The sequence below is a fragment of the Bufo gargarizans genome, chromosome 5, assembly GCF_014858855.1.
Source record: "Bufo gargarizans isolate SCDJY-AF-19 chromosome 5, ASM1485885v1, whole genome shotgun sequence".
Taxonomy (NCBI): domain Eukaryota; kingdom Metazoa; phylum Chordata; class Amphibia; order Anura; family Bufonidae; genus Bufo; species Bufo gargarizans.
In genome coordinates, this window is record NC_058084.1 from 379,892,194 (window position 1) to 379,909,246 (window position 17,053).

The following is a 17,053-nucleotide window of genomic DNA, read 5'->3' on the forward strand; positions in this document are numbered from 1 at the left end:
TTCTTTTTACTGGAATCTTTTATTTTTTTATAAAACACTTTTTGTTTCCTTTTTTCCATTTTTATTTGTGTCCCCCTATGGGACTTCAACTTTTGGGCGTCTGATCCCTATTCCAATGCAGTACAATACATGCTGTATTGTACTGCTTTGAAACTGTCGGTTTTACACTGACAGTTGTCTATGAGAGGCAGCCTGGCCTCTTTCTTGTTATGGGAAATGTACACACTTGGTCATTTCTTTGACTGTTTAAGGTTCTTCACCAGGAAAATCAGTATGCCTATGTGGTCTCCTGTTTGTCTCATTCTCCTTGGACTGTCAGAGGTACTGAATGCTCATTCTGATGCACAACTAGAGGCAGGAATGAATAGATATACTTTAGCAAAATGTGCTTGACAGGCTTGTGACATGATATATCTTTCTCAGTTGTACCCACAGAACATCCTGCCAATCCCCTTTTCTATGTAATGACGTTAGACAACAGGCTTTTCAGATCAGCTTTTCAGCTGCTTGTGCCACTGCATGTTCTTCCTCTTTCTGTTCTGCTCCTTCTGGTAGCTGAACAACAGAAACTCTCTGCAGAAGCTCTTCCTTCACATCATCTTCAATAGACAAAGACGACTCCTTAAATCTTGGGGATCTAGGTGGGTGTCAATATTGAAAATAAGCTGCAACTGTTACCTTTTTTTAATTATTGACCCTTTGTGTAATTTCTCCGGCAAGGATGCTGTCAGATTCCTTCTCAGTTGCACATGTACAGTATATATTTTGTCTTTCTCACCACTTAAAGAATCAGGCATATACTGTATTTTTCACCCCATAAGACGCACCTAGGTTTTTGGGGAGGCAAATAAGAAAAAAAATATTTTTAACCAAAAGGTGTGGGTTTGGAACTAATGGTGGTCTGTGGATGGCACTATTATGGGGGATCTGTGAAGGACACTGTTATGGGGGGGATCTGTGAAGGACACTGTTATGGGGGATCTGGGAATGGCACTGTTATGGGGGATCTGTGGATGATGCACTGTTATTGGGGATCTGTGGATGATCTGTGGATGACGCACTGTTATGGGGGGGATCTGTGGATGACGCACTGTTATGGGGGGATCTGTGACGGACACTGTTATGGGGGGGGGATCTGTGAAGGATACTGTTACAGGGGGAGATCTGTGGCTGACACTGTTATGGGGGATCTGTGGATGGCACTGTTATGGGGGATCTGTGGATGACAGTGTTATGGGGGATCTGTGGATGACACTGTTATGGGGGATCTGTGGATGGCACTATTATGGGGATCTGTGGATGGCACTGTTATGGGGGATCTGTGGATGGCACTATTATGGGGATCTGTGGATGGCACTTTTATGGGGGACATCTGTAGATGGCAATGTTAAGGGGTGGGGGGTCTGTGGATGGCACTGTTATGGGCTGGGGGTCTGTGGATGGCACTGTTATGGGGGATCTGTGGATGGCACTATTATGGGGATCTGTGGATGGCACTGTTATGGGGGACATCTGTAGATGGCAATGTTAAGGGGTGGGGGGTCTGTGGATGGCACTGTTATGGGCTGGGGATCTGTGGATGGCTCTGTTATATATGTGCCATCCACAGACCCCCCCACCCCATAACAGTGCCATCCACAGACCCCCTAGCCCATAACAGTGCCATCCACAGACCCCCACCCCATAACAGTGCCATCCACAGACCCCCTAGCCCATAACAGTGCCATCCACAGACCCCCCACCCCTTAACAGTGCCATCCACAGATGTCCCCCATAAAACTGTCATCCACAGATTCCCCCCCTGTCATGGAACCATGAACCAGACGTACAACAAGAGATAAGTGGAAATAAGAAGGCTTTATTGAAAATCAAGCTGTAAGGCAAAAGTCCAAACGGATGGCTCAACCGAAGCAGGGTCTTGCGAAGCCAGGATCAGGAACCAGAAGCAGCAGCAGTCTTAGAAGCATGTGAACACAGGAGGACCAAGCAAGGAACTGAAGCCACAGACCTCCTATATATATGAGCTAGGCATCCAGCTCCTCCCAGTGGGAAGGAGGAGCCGCAGGGTGGAAGGCTACAAGAAACCCAGAAACCAAGATGGCCGCCAGCACATGTCAAACGAAGGAGAGCAGCAAGAAGGTAAGACCATGACAGTACCTCCCCCTCAAGGGCCCCTCCTCCGCGGAGTAAAGAACGGTTTCTGAGGGAAGCGTGCGTGGAAGGCTCGGAGCAAGGCAGGAGCATGGACATCTGCGGAGGGAACCCAGGAACGCTCCTCTGGACCATAACCACGCCAATGGACCAAAAACTGCACCCGACCGCGGACCAGGCGTGAGTCCAGGATATTGCTCACCTCATACTCCTCACGATTGCCCACTTGGACCGGACGAGGCCGAGGAACCGAGGAAGTGAAACGATTACACACCAGTGGTTTCAACAGGGAGACATGAAACACGTTGGAGATCCGCATGCCAGGAGGAAGCGCAAGGGCATAGGCTACCGGGTTTACCCTGCGAAGCACTCGGAAGGGACCAACAAAGCGAGGCGCCAGCTTGGGAGTGGGCACTCGAAGGTTGAGGTTGCGGGTGGACAACCATACGCGGTCTCCGACCTGGTAGGAAGGAGCGGGCGCTCGTCTGCGATCAGCCTGGAGTCTCTGGCGCTGCGCAGAGACCTCAAGGGACCTCTGGATCTGTACCCAAGAAGCACGTAGGACGGAAAGGTGATCCTCCACAGCCGGAATATCCTGGGGAGAGAATACCTCCGGTAACACGGCAGGTTGGAACCCATAATTGGCCATGAAGGGAGACGTCCCAGAGGAAGAGTTCACCGCCGTGTTCCTGGCAAACTCAGCCCAAGGCAGGAGGTCAACCCAATTGTCTTGGTGATCGGAGACATAGCAACGAAGGAATTGCTCCAAGGCCTGATTGGATCGTTCTGCGGCCCCATTGGACTGAGGGTGGTAGGCCGAGGAGAAAGAGAGATGAATCCCCAACTGGGAGCAAAAGGAGCGCCAGAACCTGGACACAAACTGACTCCCCCGATCCAACACAATCTCCTTGGGCAAACCGTGCAACCGGAAGACCTCCCTGGCAAAAATCGTGGCCAACTCTTGTGCAGAGGGTAACTTCTTGAGAGGAACACAGTGGCACATCTTGGAAAACCGATCCACAATCATGAGAATGACCGTATGGCCTCGGGATGCAGGGAGGTCCACAATGAAATCCATCCCCAGGTGTGACCATGGACGCTCCCCGGTGGCTATGGGTTGCAAAAGGCCCAACGGACGGTGCCGAGGGGACTTACTCTGGGCACAAACGGAGCATGCCGCTACATATGCGGCGATGTCGGAACGTAGAGAAGGCCACCAGAACAGACGTGAAACAGCCCAGGACAGCTGATTCTTTCCAGGATGCCCCGCGGCCTTGGAGTTATGGTAGGTTCGCAACAACCGAGTGCGCAACTCCTCAGGCACAAAACATCTGCCGTTGGGTCTCCCAGAGGGAGCACCAGATTGAGCCGCCAAAATCTGCTCACCCAGGGGAGAGGTCAGGCTGGTGCGAATGGCGGCCAGGATCTGATTCGGAGGTATGACCGAAGTCGGAATCGACTCCTCCCCGGACAGCTCGGAGTACTGCCGTGATAAGGCATCCGCTCTGATGTTCTTGGAACCGGGTAGGTAGGAGACCACGTAATTAAAACGTGACAAGAACAGAGCCCATCTGGCCTGACGTGGTGTCAATCTCTTGGCCTCAGAGAGGTAGGTCAGATTCTTGTGGTCCGTCAGGATGAGAACCGAAACCACCGAGCCCTCGAGCAAGTGCCTCCATTCTTTAAGGGCCTGCACGATGGCCAATAACTCCCTGTCACCAATCTGATAGTTGCTCTCCGCGGAAGACAGTTTCCGGGAGTAAAACCCACAAGGAAGCAGAGGACCCTCTGGTGTTCTACGCTGAGACAGAAGGGCGCCTACTCCCGTCTCAGACGCGTCCACCTCGAGGACAAAAGGCAACCCAGGGTTGGAATGCGACAGAATCGGAGCCGACACAAAGGCGGACTTTAGAGCCTCAAAAGCTCGGATGGCCTCGAGCGGCCAGACCTGGGGATTACTGCCCTTCCTGGTCAGATCCGTGAGAGGCTTGGCTAGCCTGGAAAAGTCCCTGATGAACTTCCGATAATAATTGGCGAAGCCCAAAAAGCGCTGCAGGGCACGAAGACCACTGGGCTGGGGCCACTGTAAGACAGCCGAAACCTTCTCAGGATCCATGGAGAACCCCTCAGCGGAAATGATGTAACCTAAGAAGGTTACCTGGGATCGGTGAAATTCGCATTTCTCAAGCTTACCGAACAGCTTGTTCTCTCGTAACCGTTGCAACACTCGTCTGACATCCAGAATGTGGGCCTCCATGGATTCAGAATATACCAAGATGTCATCCAAATAGACCACCACACACTGCTGCAACAGGTCACGGAAAACATCGTTGATGAATTCCTGGAAGACTGCGGGCGCATTGCACAACCCAAAGGGCATAACCAAGGATTCATAATGACCGGTCCTGGTGTTAAACGCGGTCTTCCACTCATCGCCCGCCTTGATCCTTACCAGGTTATATGCCGCCCTCAGGTCGAGTTTGGTAAAGACCGTGGCCCCTTTGAGGCGATCGAACAGCTCGGAAATCAAGGGTATCGGGTAAGCGTTCTTGATCGTGATGCGATTGAGACCCCTGTAATCGATGCAAGGCCTCAACTCACCGCCCTTCTTTTTCACAAAGAAAAATCCAGCCCCTGCCGGGGACGAGGATTTGCGAATGTGTCCGCGTGAAAGCGCCTCCCTCACGTACTCCTCCATGGCCTCATTCTCCGCTACCGACAGTGGATAGACTTTGCCACGAGGAGGAACGGCACCAGATTGTAACTCTATGGCACAATCGTATGGGCGGTGCGGAGGTAGGGCAACCGCACGCACCTTATCGAATACATCCCGGTACTCCTCGTATTCAGGAGGCAACAGAGAGTCCGAGGAAGTACACAGCAACTTGACAGACCCATGGATGCAACTAGCCCCACACTGCGGTGACCACGAGAGGATCTCGGCCGATCTCCAATCGAAAGTCGGATTATGCTTCTGGAGCCAGGGGTACCCCAAGACCACCGAGTAGTGTGGAGACGAAATAACCTGGAGACAGACCGACTCTCTGTGAACGGCACCAATGGCCATCCCCACTGGAAGGGTCTCATGAGTCACGTGTGGCGGCAGAAGGGGTCTGCCGTCTATCGCCTCAAGAGCCAGTGGGGAACCTCGAGGCTGCAGAGGAATGGAATTGGCGGCAGCGAACACACTATCAATGAACAAACCACCAGCACCAGAGTCCACCAATGCCTGGGTCGTCACCGAGCCCCCGACCCAGGAGAGGACAACAGTAATCAGTGGTTTGTCAACACGGGAAACCGGGGACGAGGAGACTCCACCCAGGATCTGCCCCCGACAGGATCTCAGGTGCGAGCGTTTCCCGGACGGTTCGGGCATGCCAACCGAAAATGCCCAGCGAGACCACAGTACAAGCATCGGCCCTCGCGTCTCCGGAGTACCCTCTCCCCCTCGGACAGGCGAGCAAACCCCAGCTGCATGGGTTCACCCCCAGACAAGTCATCCCCAGGAGGCGTGGGAGGAGAGGGAGGCACGGGTGGGACAGCAAACGTAGGCGCCAATCTGTTAGGAGACCTCCGCAGGCTCTCCTTAAAGGAAGGTCTCTCCCTGAGTCTGGTGTCAATCAAAATCAGGAAAGAAATAAGAGACTCGAGCTCCACTGGTAGGTCCTTAGCTGCAACCTCATCCTTCAAGGCATCCGAGAGACCATGAGAGAAAGCAGCGACCAGAGCCTCATTATTCCAGCCCACCTCTGCTGCCAGGGTACGAAACTCAATGGCGTATTCAGCTACGGATCGTGAACCCTGTCTGATGGACATAAGGAGCTTCGCAGCAGAGGCAGCACGAGCCACCGGATTGTTGTTCTCCCATAAAGGGCTGGCCCAGGCCAAGGCCTTGTCCGAGAGCAGCGAGATCAAGAAGCCCACCTTTGATCTCTCAGTAGGAAAGGCATGTGGCAGCAACTCGAAATAAATGCCCACCTGGTTAAGGAAACCTCGGCACTGAGTTGGCTCTCCCCCAAAGCGCTGTGGAAGGGGGGCAGAACCGGTCATACCCCGAAACACCGCAGGCGCAGCAACAGGTGTCGGGGTAGACTCTGGCGCAACAACCGGAGCGGCAGTAGGAGCGGGCCCAGGAGCGACAACCGACCCATCGGCAACGGAAGCTAAATGAGCCGTGCGTTCAAGCAGAGTTTGCAACGCCACAGCGAACCGACCCAACAGGTGATCCTGCTGATCAAGTCTGGCAACCAGCGTAGGTAGCGAGGATGGCCCTGTACCATCAGAATTCATGGCTTGGTCCTAATGTCATGGAACCATGAACCAGACGTACAACAAGAGATAAGTGGAAATAAGAAGGCTTTATTGAAAATCAAGCTGTAAGGCAAAAGTCCAAACGGATGGCTCAACCGAAGCCCCCCCCCCGCTCCAGAGCTGCAGTATACAAATATAAAATGTCTTATTCAATTAAAAGTGATTAAACATGCCCCCTCACTCCTAATATTACCATACACCCTAACAGCTTCTGTACAACGCAGGCAGGCCAGGCGGCCTGCGCGTCACTCACTGACGTCACGTGCCTGCGCCGCCTGCTTCATTCATAAAGTAGGTGGCTCAGGCACGTGACATCAGGGAGTTACGCTGCCGCCCGGCCTGCCTGCATTCTACAGAAGCTGTTAGGGTGTACGGTAATATTAAAAGTGGGGGGGGGGGCATGCATGTTTAATCACTTTTAATTGAATTAGACATTTTATATTTGTGTAGTGCAGCACTGGAATGGCGGGGCCGGAGTACAGTGACTGCACCGCCCTGCCGCAATTGCCGGCCCCCAGCTCCTCCCAGTCCCTCCCCGCTCGTTCATACATCGCAGCCTGCGGTGTAAAAATGTCAGCATTTGCCCCATAAGACGCAGGGGCATTTTTCCCACATTTTTAGTCTTATGGGGCGAAAAATACAGTAGTATGTACAGCAGTGTATTGACAGGTATGAGGTATAAATTACAGCTTGTGCCTCATATATCAGTACACTGCTGTATATAATATATATATATATATATATATATATATATATATACATTGCAAGTATAGTAAAAAAAAAATCATATAATAAATGCAGTGGGTATAGTAGATATATAATATATACAACAGTGTATGAGGTGTAATTTGTACCTCATATATCAGTACACTGCTGTATATACCATATATCTGTACATACTGCATATAAGTATGTAATGTATGCAGTGTGTGTGTATCTATATATATATATATATATATATATATATATATACACACTGAGCAGTGTACTGATGTGAGATTAACAAGGTATAATAGATGCAGTGTGTACAGAAATACATGGCCAGTTATACATTATGGTCACTGTGTGTGAGGTACATGAGGTAGTGGTCATTGTTACTGTCTGAAGTATTATACACGAGGCATTGAGTAGTCTACTTTCACACTCGCGTTTTGGCTTTTCGTTTGTGAGATCCGTTTAGGGCGCTCAAAAGCGGTCCAAAACGGATCAGTTTGCATCAGTTTAGTCTCCATTCCACTTTGGAGACGGACACCAAAACGCTGCTTGCAGCGTTTTGGTGTCCGTCTGATGAAACTTAGCCAAACGGATCCTGACACACAATGTAAGTCAATGGGGACGGATCCATTTTCACTGACACAATCTGGCACAATAGAAAACGGATCCGTCCTCCGTTGACTTTCAATGGTGTTCAAGACGGATCTGCCTTGGCTATGTTACAGATAATACAAACTGATCCGTTCTGAACGGATGCAAATGGTTGTATTATCTGAACGGATCCGTCCACGACGGATCCGCACAAAACATGAGTGTGAAAGTAGCCTAAAAACAGGGCATGGTTGGGGGGAAGGTAAATGCAGAGAAAAGGGGGGGACCTCCTCTTACCACTCCATTCCAGTCTCAATGCAAAACAGAGCTCATTGTTAACTTCTAATCCTTGCTGTTAGGGGTAGAAGGACCTGTGATGATGTCATTAGAGATGGCCTTGCAGTTTGCCCGGCGGTCGGTTTGTGGCAAACTTTGCGCGTTCGCGATTCGCTGAACATGCGAGCATATGGAGATATTCGCGTCCGCCATATTCTTTTACATTGTGAAGAACTTTGACCCATGACACATCCATCAGGTGGTACAGGACAGCCAATTGAGATGTTTCAGCACATGGACATACCCCCTACCTTATAAATAGACCCGATCTGGCCGCCATTTTACATTGTCTTTTGTCAGTGTAGGGAGAGGTTGCTGTGTGGAGCAGGGACAGACTGTTAGGGACAAAAATGCTATCAAATAGCTCCACAAAAGTCCTTTTAAGGACTGATATAGGTGTGCTATCGATAGGTGTGCAGTACAGAGGGGTGTAATACACTTATAATATACTTTGTAACATAGAAAGTATAGTATAGTGGATTTGTATTGTGCAGCAGTGGTGAGCGGTTCTGCAGCGATACTGCAGCTACACAGAGTGACAAACGCAATTAGAAAAAATTATTATAACTTGTGTGATATACCAGTCGCCCCCAAAACAGCTGATAGAAGCGGGGTGTTATATACCAATAATATACTTTCTTTATAGTGCATTTGGGTACAGCAGCATTTGTTTGCGGTTTGGCTGCGTTCCCCCACGGTATTGGAAAAAATAAATCTAACTGGTGTGATAAACCAGTCACCCCCCCCAAAAAACTGATTGAAGCGGGGTGTTATATACCAATATACTTTCTTTGTAGTGCATTTGGGTACTGTATAGTGCATTTGCGATATTTTGCATTGAAAAAAATTATGAATGGAGATCGCAAATTCGAATAATACATCTGGTATGTCACTGTCCATGTTGTGGGACTATTTGTGCACTTCTAGTAATTATTTCTTGGCTGCAAATATGAGCTGAATGTTTTTCAGGTTCGTCTGCCATTCAAATGAATGGGACCTGCCGCAAACTTGCGGTTCGCGAACATTTGATCGTGTTCGCAAACCGTCCCGGCAGATGTTCGTCCATCACTAGATGTCATCACAGGTCCTGGAAGATATACCTTTCTAACCTGGGAACTGCACCATTCTTGGTGCTGAAGATAATGTCATCACAGGTTCTAGCAAATGCACTGTTCTAACCTGGGAACTACACTATACTCTGTGCAGCTCCCTTACAGGACCTGTGATGACATCTTCAAAGGCCCTTTAGCTTTCTCCACTGAGGATAGGAATTTTAGACTGTAGATTGACGGGAGCCAGTATTGAAGGCAATTAGGGGCAGGGCCTATTCTCCACTGCGGGCCCCCCTTCCCCAGGGGCCCCATAGCCGCTGCATGGTCTGCCTGTATGGGAGGTACGCCACTGCAACCATGGTAGTGTGCACCTCAATTCCCTTTAAGCATAGTTTAAAGGTGCTGGTCTAATTCTCTTTTGAAGAATGCTGAGACAGTTGTGTGTAGCCTGGAAAAACATGTGGCTTCTCTGTCAACATCCAAGGCTTTGTTTACTGCTAGGTATTGATTAAGGCTGAGCACTCACCACCTGGGCCATAGACGGCAAAGTCGTAGTAAAAATACCTTGGTAATTTAATATTAAAAAATACACATATATTGCATAAAAAAAACAATAAAATAAATAAGATCCAAGATAAAGAATCATATATAGCAATGCTGAGATAAATACATATGGCAAACAACATAAAATGAACAAGAGGATGTGCTTATGGTGAGTCACTGACTTAATTTATATAGGGCAGTGTCTGATATCCAATGTTAATTGTACACTGTCCGATCCTGGAACATAAGTGCTGGGTAGTGACTGCGATGGTAACTTGTGAATGTCACATATATCAATCCCAGTTTTGTACTCTCCTGTGTATTAGAGGCAATTATATTGCACAACAAAGTTAGGCATAAATATGCTGACACATAATGATAGAGTTACACCCTGCGGTGCACCCGTAACCTTATTGTGAGGTTGAAAATAAATAATGTGCTGTACGACCTGCGCTCACAGTGGCGTCCCACGTGGCTGCAGTGTCGGATACAGCGGTACCTTTCTGCGAGTTTCAGCTGGAACGGCTTGAACGGCTTGATGGTCGCTTGTCTATGCTGTCTTTGGTTTCATTATCCCGCTATTACTTTGTGGACAATCTCTGACCGTTATAGTTGTTTGTGTGATGTCTCCAAATGGCCTTGAGAACTGGAGATTCGGATCACAGCGCTCCATATATGCCAGGTGGGAGGTAAGACTGGTCTCTATTGTGGTGGACCATGCGTGAATAGGAATCCAAAAGCAAAGTAGGCGCAGGGATATGTGTCCATCAGCTGATGTGCGGGTCTCCTACTAACCAGACGCGTTTTGGCGTCTATTCCTGGCCCCTTCCTCAGTGGTCCAAATTACACAAAATATTTGTGACCAAAATATAGCATACAGTTTGAGGATGAGTGATTCGATTCGTAATCGGTTTTGTTACAAATTACACAAAAATTAATCCGTCAAATGAACCTAAAGCTTTTCAGGTTCGCTTCAGACAAATCGAGTAAAATGGCTCGCAGTGCCATTTTACTGCACATGGTGGCCAAAACCACAATGCTCACATGACCCTGGGAGGAAGTGGAGCGGGGAGGGCTTGTCCTGATTGGCTCAGAGGCAGAAAAACAACCTCATCAGCCAATCAGGAGTGGCAGCAGGCAGGAAGATGCCTGTGCAGAACAAGCAGACAGAATTCAGTGTTAAGCTGTTGATGAGGGTGGATGGGTCTATACAGTGTCTGACAGAAAACTATTTTACACTTAACTGAAGAAATAACTGAAGGACTTTGACCAGGAAAAGCTTTGATGGAGTGAGGAGCTGGGCACACTGCTTGTGACTGCCCGCTTCAGCACCTCATTGTAGAAGTTCTGCATTACAAAATCAACAACCTGCAAGAACAGAAAGACAGCATTCTGCTGCTAAGCAATTGCACACTGCATTGTATTACAGAAAAAGTATTTTTAAACTTTATTAGTTTTCATAGAGTTGTCACGAATAATACAGGTAGTAGTACTCAGAATAAATCATTAAAGCTAGTTTCACACTAGCGGCAGGGGAGTCCGGCGGGTGAACAGCCTGTCGGATCCGTCCTGCCGCTACTTCACGTGTGCCCCCGGACTGCCGCTCCGTCCCAATTGACTATAATGGGGGCAGGGGCGGAGTTCTGGCGGCAGCACGGCAGCGCACGGCGAGAGGCATCCGGACTAAAAGTACTGCATGTCGTACTTTTAGTCCGGCTGCCGTGCTGCTGCCTGAACTTCGCCCCCGCCCCCATTATAGTCAATGGGGATGGAACGGCAGTCCGGGGGCACACGTGAACTAGCGGCAGGACGGATACGACAGGCTGTTCACCCGCCTGAACAGCCTGACAGACTCCCCTGCCGCTAATGTGAAAGTACCCTAACAGTAACAGCTCAATAACAAAATCAGCACACCTACATCTAAAAGAGTGAGGCTATCTGGCTTAAGCCGCCTACCTCGTAAACAGTGTTTAGTTGTCAATATAAGCAAATGTATACCTATTGGGAGAGGTTGGTCATCAACAGTAAGAATTATTTTATGCATTTTATCTGATAAGAGTACACAATTGTTTTCCAAAGTTTCTGCTTGCCGGGCATGTCCAGAGGCCATGGTATATGTCGATGTTGCCTAGGCCGTGATTACGAAAAGTCAGTTTCTCTTGTCCCTCTCTACTCTTATAGAAACTATATATTGCTCCATTCATTTTTCATGCCACCCATTCAACACAACTGCTGATCGGTCCATGTTTGAGAAATCCGTCTTCTAGTTTTTGAACAACATATGTCAAAGGCTACTATAGAGGGTAGTCAAGGTTTTTCTTTCTGTACTTGGGGCAATAAGTAAGTGAAAATCATTGGGATGGAACTCGTTCTAGCAATTTCGTAATTCTGCTCACAATGCACTAGTTATCTGATAATACGTAAGAAATAAAGCCTCACTGACCCTATATTTAGCTCTGAATTCCTGGAAGGCGTAGTATTGTCTTTCCTGTGTATTCCAGAAGTCTTTAGCTAAACATATGTCCTTAAAGGGGTTGTCCAACTAAAAATATTTTGTAGTTTTCAAACTAGCACTTGAATTGGAATACTTTTGTAATGGCACGTAATCAAAAATTATTATAGCCACTAAGTGTTTCAATGAAATATATCTGTAGAGCACCAGCTGCTTTTTGCTCTTTTTCTTATTTCTCTGATCTGCTCACTGAGACAAAAGCACATGCTTAGTTTCATCCTTGGACTGCCAACAACTGCAGAAGAAAGGACACCCCCCTGAGAAAGGGCACATCCCCTAAACTGCCAGCTTGAATTAGATCTAGTAGAAAAATTGGAACAATGAATGAGAAGATGTCTGGATGTATGTGAGGTACAGGGCTGATTCTAGCTTTGTTAGAAAGAGGTTGCCATGTACTAGATTATGTATGTTTTTCATTTTTTACATTATTCATGGAATAACCCCTTTAAGTGCCCAGGAAGCGCACAATCTGGAATGCGACCCTCCCTTCATATTAAGTAACGTCAGCAGTGTAGATATTTAAAGAACAGAAACAACAAACCGAAGACGCCATTGTACTGCTTTCCAAGTAGCCAAGGAGTCACAGCAAAAGCATTTTACAGCAATGACGTAATTTTTATACTAGTAAATGCAAATAACACAGGAGACAGAAATCTTACCGGCCTTTCCTCTTATCGTTATATTGGTGATTTTAGGGGGGAATAGTTGCATTACAAGTTTGCAACATGTGTCTAAATAGTGAAGAAAGTTATTTTTTTTAAAAGCAAATAACACAGTAGACAGAAATCTTACTGTACTTTTCTGCATTGCTATATTGGTGTGTGACGAATACTGCACCTCACGTCGAGCTCACGAGATACGGTATAGTCACTGGTTACCAAGACGTGACGTTACGCCCTCCCGGAGGAGCAGGTAAGGTAAGCTTAGTACAGTTTACAGAGTTGCCTCCTGTCCACGCGGGCACAGAGAGGCAGAGGGTTAGAGACACTCACTCACAACCCTGACAAGCTGCCCAGTGAAACAGCGCTTCCTCTGCCCGGGTATACTGCCACCAGTTTCTCGTTTGATATAAGCCCACTCCGCTAACGGGACTTTATAGGGTGAGAAACCAACCCGCGGTAGCGTATAACTATGCCAAAATACGGACGTGGGGACTCGTGATCGAGATACAGGACAGCACAAGATTAAATTATATATTTAATCGCCCTAAGGGTTCACTAGTACACAATATAACAGAGAATATATACAGTGGTCCGATGTGCAGAATACAGGTGGTATGGTACAAACAGGATTAAACAGAGCAAAAAGTCAGTTTACCAGATGGATGAGTCCTTTGGGTTGATGAATAAAGGTTCCTGTAATCCTTGGCTGTCGTCACATGGGAGGCAGTGATGTCAGCAGTTTTAACGGTCCCTCCAAACACGATGCTCAGCGTGACCCCCCTTCAGAGATGAGCATGCTTGAGAAAGGCTCTGTGTTTGAGCCGAAACGTTGCCTTACTGTACCATATGGGTGAATAAACCACCATTTTTTCTACTGGATGTGCTGTCCGTTTTTTTGGATTTTATATATATATATATATATATATATATATATATACCCACTGCATGTATTATACGGTATAATAGATGCAGTGTGTATATACGCATATAGTATACACAGTAGTGTACTAATGTGTGAGGTATGAGGTCTAATAGATGCAGTGGCTACAGATATGTAATATATTCATATGTAATCTGTGAGGTATGAGGTATGCTAGATGCAGTGTGTACAGATATATAGTATATACAACAGTGTACTGATATGTGAGATACGAGGTATGATGTAGGGGATACAGATATATAGTATATACAGCAGAGTGCTTACATGTGAGGTACAAGGTATAATAGATGCATTGTGTACAGATATATGTGATCGGTTATACACTGTGAGGTACATAAGGTATTGGAGGTTGTAGTTGTCTGTAGTACTATATATGAGTGAGCTCTGAGGTACTTGTCAGTTATAATACTGGTACTTTTTAGGTATGAGGATCAATTAGGCATGATGTACTATTAGAGAAGGGGACTGTGGGGCGCATGGAGAGAAAAGGGGAGGACCTCCTTTTACCCGCTTTATTGAAGACTCAACGAGGAACTTCTCTTGCAGTTCTTTTATATGCTGTCAGGGGTTGAAGGACACTGTAAATTACATTTGGCCAAGTTTTAGGTCTGAAAGCACCCTCTTGACTCTACAAATTTTGGGCGCCCTGTGCCGGTGTTCTGCAACTTTTCTATACCCGGAGAAAAGTCTATACCCGGAAGTGATGTAGCTGCACCGGAAGTCACGTGGACGCGTTGGAATCAGCTGGAGGAGGGGGGTGTGCGCGCTGCGCAAGCGCATTCGGCTAAAGTATGTTAATCTGGCAGAACGCCCCTGCATTTTCCCAGCCCAACATTTCTTCACTATCTATCTCTTTCTTTACTATCCATCTCTTTCTTTACTATCAATGGCGGCATAGAGTTAGTTTTAGCAAATGCCGAGCGCAGCAAGGCCGAGCCCGATGCGTGGCGAGCGAAGCGAGCCCGCGAGGGTACAAATTAATCTGCATTCTTCCAGATTACTATACTTTAGCCAACTGTGCTCCAGCTGATTCCAACGCGTCCACGTGACTTCCGGTGCAGCTACAGCACTTCCTGGTATAGACTTTTCTCCGGGTATAGAAAAGTGGCAGAACACCGGCCCTGGGTCAGATGATCATTAGTGCAATTGTTTGGGTACATTACACTTTCATTATTACTTCATTACTAATTCTGTCACAGTGGTTCATGCTGGATGACATTTGGCACACCTTTAGACACTTTTGTCTAACTTTATACAACCTATAGGTTGGCTTAATTCTCAGCAAAATTGTGCTTTAAAATTTTGTTGCATATTGGCACTAGTGATGAGCGGCAGGTGTCATATTCTAATTTGTGATATTTCACGAATATTTTGTAGAATATTCATCATATATTCGCAAATTTGTATATTCGTCATATTTGACTTTTTTTTTTACTCGGAAATCGGCAATGTAATGATCGCGTAATATGTGAATATTACACGCTCAATACAGGCATGGTTCAAAAACAAATATATAGCACTATAGAATATAGTGCTATATATTCATTTTTTAGAATATTCGTCATTTTTTCCATCTGAACACATGATTCCTCCCTGCTTCTTGCTTGTGGGCCAATGAGTCATTGGCCCAAAAGCAACTTAAGCGGGGAGGAATCATGACTTCAGATGGAAAAAAATGACGATTATTCTAAAAAATGAATATATAGCACTATATAAAGTATAAACTTTCTTAGTAGAAAGAGGGAGGTGCTCATGCCGCTCTACAGAGCACTAGTGAGACCTCACTTGGAGTATTGTGCTCAGTACTGGAGACCATATCTCCAGAAGGATATAGATACTTTGGAGAGAGTTCAGAGAAGAGCTACTAAACTGGTACATGGATTGCAGGATAAAACTTACCAGGAAAGATTAAAGGACCTTAACATGTATAGCTTGGAAGAAAGACGAGACAGAGGGGATATGATAGAAACTTTTAAATACATAAAGGGAATCAACAAGGTAAAAGAGGAGAGAATATTTAAAAGAAGAAAAACTGCTACAAGAGGACATAGTTTTAAATTAGCGGGGCAAAGGTTTAAAAGTAATATCAGGAAGTATTACTTTACTGAGAGAGTAGTGGATGCATGGAAGAGCCTTCCTACAGAAGTGGTAGCTGCAAATACAGTGAAGGAGTTTAAGCATGCATGGGATAGGCATAAGGCCATCCTTCATATAAGGTAGGGCCAGGGGCTATCCATAGTACTTAGTATATTTGGCAGACTAGATGGGCCAAATGGTTCTTATCTGCCGACACATTCTATGTTTCTATGTTTCTATATTCAATAGAGTGCTATATATTCGTAATGATGAATATTCGTCATTTTTTTTTCCATCTGAAGTGAACACATGATCCTTCCCTGTTTCTTACTTGTGGGCCAATGACGTCATTGGCCCACAAGGAAGAAGCAGGGAGGAATCATGTGTTCAGATGGGAAAAAAATGACAAATATTCGTCATTACGAATATATAGCAATATATTCTAAATATTCGCGAATTCTCGAAGTGCCGATATTCGCGATTAAAATTTTCTATTCGAATATTCGCGCTCAACACTAATTGGCACATCTTAAGCCACTCTCTTTCCCATCAGGCCTCATCCATTTTCCACTAAGCGTTGATCTAGTGCAAAGCATGTACACAATTTTTGGTACATTTTAAAGGGATTGTCCAGCCTTTACTAAGTGATGGCCTATCCTCAGGATCCTATGCCTCACGCCCCTGCTCCGGAGACGGAACTACACAGCACCATCAACCTCGTGGTTACTACAGCGCTGCTCCCACTGATCATTAAATACTGGACAACCCTTTTGAGACAGAATTCTGGCACATTTACCTTAGGTATTCTAGATTTTTAACAATTACTATTATCTGTTATTTGAAATGTATAGGTATGGCTAATACATTTTATAAATTAGATTAATAGACTGCCCACAGCATTAAAAATGAGAGCACTTATTTGATTAAAGAAAGTATCCCATAATAGGGAAAAGTAAGATACGGCAGCAGTCATGCGCCAGGATGAGATTGGGGGAATAAAGTACACTAAATTGTCAAGCTCCAGTTTAGAGAGTAAAATCAGGGGTGCATCTAGCCTTTCTACTGCCTAAGGCGAAAACTAAAATTCCTCCCACATGCCAATTTCTTAACCTAACCCCATTGCCACAATGAAAGCGCTTATTGCCCATGGCCCTTCCGCTGCCCC

At 46.5% G+C, this 17,053-nt stretch overlaps 1 protein-coding gene across 2 annotated transcripts in view; it reads left to right on the plus strand.

The window, feature by feature from the left end:
- The first annotated feature begins 511 nt into the window (after positions 1-511).
- The window catches only part of LOC122937965 (nucleotide-binding oligomerization domain-containing protein 1-like), an 89,399-nt gene continuing 72,857 nt past the window's right edge, over positions 512-17,053 (plus strand). Inside the window, exon 1 of one of the 2 annotated variants that reach the window (XM_044293189.1) lies at positions 512-641. The gene's annotated coding sequence lies outside the window, so the exon portion shown is untranslated. The remainder of the gene's footprint in view (positions 642-17,053) is intronic. The other variant, XM_044293192.1, reaches the window with a different exon arrangement.